Source organism: Dermacentor silvarum, chromosome 8, assembly GCF_013339745.2.
Source record: "Dermacentor silvarum isolate Dsil-2018 chromosome 8, BIME_Dsil_1.4, whole genome shotgun sequence".
Taxonomy (NCBI): Eukaryota; Metazoa; Arthropoda; class Arachnida; order Ixodida; family Ixodidae; genus Dermacentor; species Dermacentor silvarum.
Window position 1 is genome coordinate 105,402,187 of NC_051161.1, and position 2,421 is coordinate 105,404,607.

Below are 2,421 nucleotides of genomic sequence, written 5' to 3' on the forward strand. Positions count from 1 at the left end.
GTACGCAGTGTTTGAGGAAGGGTCCAATCTGTGCAATATCAATGAGAAGACACCCGCCGCGCGTATGAATTCTCGAACCCCGGTGAAACGTGAGAAATAAATAACAACCAATCCGATCAAGTTACGTTTCTTCGAATAGGTTTCCGAAATTTAGCGAGGATTTACTTTTGAGAATGACACTTGTATTAGTGTCAATGTATGACTTGGAAACGAATCGAACCAATTATAATGAAATTTGGCTGTGTACACAGTGTCGATCGAGCAGCACACTAGCGGCGCTGTGGACAGGCCGAATGGTTCAGGTAATTGTAACAAGAGCTTGGTGGCGCAACCCACCACCCCGTTTCAAAGGGGACGCTCATAGCATCCATCCATCCGTCCATCCATCCACCCCAGCGATGGCCTAGTGGTAGAGCATCCGCCTCGTATGCGGGAGGTACCGAGCTCAAATCCTGGTGCCGCGGGAACCCACCTGTTTTTCTAATGGGTAGAGGTGTCCCCTGGCCTGGTGCTCGGCTGTCGTGGGGTCTCACAACTCGAAAGAGAGCCCAATAGAGATTTCAGGACTTGTCTCTGGGCGCCTCTTGTCCAACCACAGACGGCCTTGTGGACGAGCATCCGCCTCGGCTGTGGGAGGCAAGTGCTGCCGCCGGGTACCTACCGGTAAAATAGGTACAAGCGCGCTCCCGGCCTGGTGCTCGGCCAATATGGGACCTCAACGCTTGGAAAGGGGTGTTTGACCTCAACCCGAAGGTGCCCCCACCTCAATAGGTGCTTGGGGCGCCACATGGGAAATGACCGCCATGGGAGCGGCGCAGACATCACTTTTTTTCCGTGCTCACGTTGGTTTCGACGGGAATTTAGGGCGCAGGCTCCTTTCCCAAGCGTATCACCCCTGAAGGCAACCGAACGCCAGGCCGGGGCACACTTGTACCCATTTGAGCCAGTGGGTGCCCGGCGGCGGTGGGAATCGAACCCACAGCCTCCCGCAACCGAGGCGGGCGTTCTACCACTAGAACGCCCGCCGCCATCCATCCATCCAAATCTGGAACGAGCGCTGTTTGCAGGTGCTTCTGAATTTATTGCGAGCAAAGATACCGACAGATGACCTAGCTGATTCCGATAGCTGATTCAAAATGGGCATCTGCTGCTTACAACGCTAAACTAAAACATGCTATCAAAACGAAATGTTGTCTTGCGGCATAGCATGTGTCATGATCAACTCCAGACCTTCTGAGCTGTCGATCCTGCTACCTCTGCCTGCGGATAAAACTACATTAGCGAGAATATTCCTGCTGCTTAAGGCATTATTAAAACTAATGCTGGATAGAAAAGTTGCTAACCAAACCAAATGAAGCTTAAGCGTACCTCACTAATTTATAAACGCGCCTGTCTAAACAAAGTACCACTCTGCGATTTGAAACACCAAAACATATTTACAATGTATAAAAAGAAAGCAATGGTCTGCTCGCCGGGAATAAAGAAGTCGTCCCTAGTGAAGTTTTCAAACAATCCACCATAGTGTCAGCAATCTTTTTCCCAATGCGCAAGTTTCTTATCCATGTCGCTCTCCGTCACGCGTCATCTGCTACTTTCGGGAAACGATGAAATAATGAATTGCTGTCTTTCCACCGCGATGACACGCCCATAATGGTACGCAGCAAAAGTTTTTCGAAATCATTGTTTTAGGGCTTGTGCGCAAGGTGGCATCACGATAATTTTTGAACTACGAGGCGACGCTGCAGGGCATGCTGTCATGTGAGAACCTGCGGCTGAACCTAGATCGGCTGGTTCTGGGCGTGGTCACTAGGAGGCGAGAATTTAATTGGAGTCGTGAATACATCGAGCGGAGCCTTTCTACGGTGAAGTTGGTGAGGTGGTGAGAAGGGGTCCGGGCAAAGTGCCCGACGTGTGCACGCATTGTCTCGACGGTGAGGTGCGACTGTGATTGAATAGTCCCAAGCAACGGTAATCCACGGCATATCCTGAGAGTTTGATCCTCAATGCTCTGAATTCTACGCAAGTTAGTCTCGCAGGGGTTGGATATAGAAGGTAGGCTATACCGGAGGAATCCAACGAACAACACCCTGCACAAGTGGAACATGGAGGGTGTGGACACCCCACAGTTTTTTCCTGCAAGTAACTGGAACAGATGACAAGTAGCAATGAGCTGCTGTCTCACGCGGTTCCCGTGAGGAGTCCCAAGACTCTGCCAAACACAACTCCCACGAACCAGTAACTTCTGCTTGACGATACCACTTGCCCGTTGATTGATATGCCATATGCAAACATTGGCATCTGGGTGAATTCCACCACTACGCACTTTTCTTAAGACACCGCCAGTGGCTTTTTACGAAGGTAGCATCATGGCAATGAGCTTGCCTTCTGAAGCCGAGCGCAAAGCTGAAGCCGTGTCACACC

At 50.7% G+C, this 2,421-nt stretch overlaps 1 non-coding gene across 1 annotated transcript; it reads right to left on the reverse strand.

Annotated features, from left to right (window-relative positions):
* Nucleotides 1–955: 955 nt before the first annotated feature.
* Trnap-cgg (transfer RNA proline (anticodon CGG)) lies at nt 956–1,029 on the reverse strand. Its single transcript has one exon. It is a non-coding gene; the product is annotated as a tRNA-Pro (tRNA).
* Nucleotides 1,030–2,421: the final 1,392 nt, after the last annotated feature.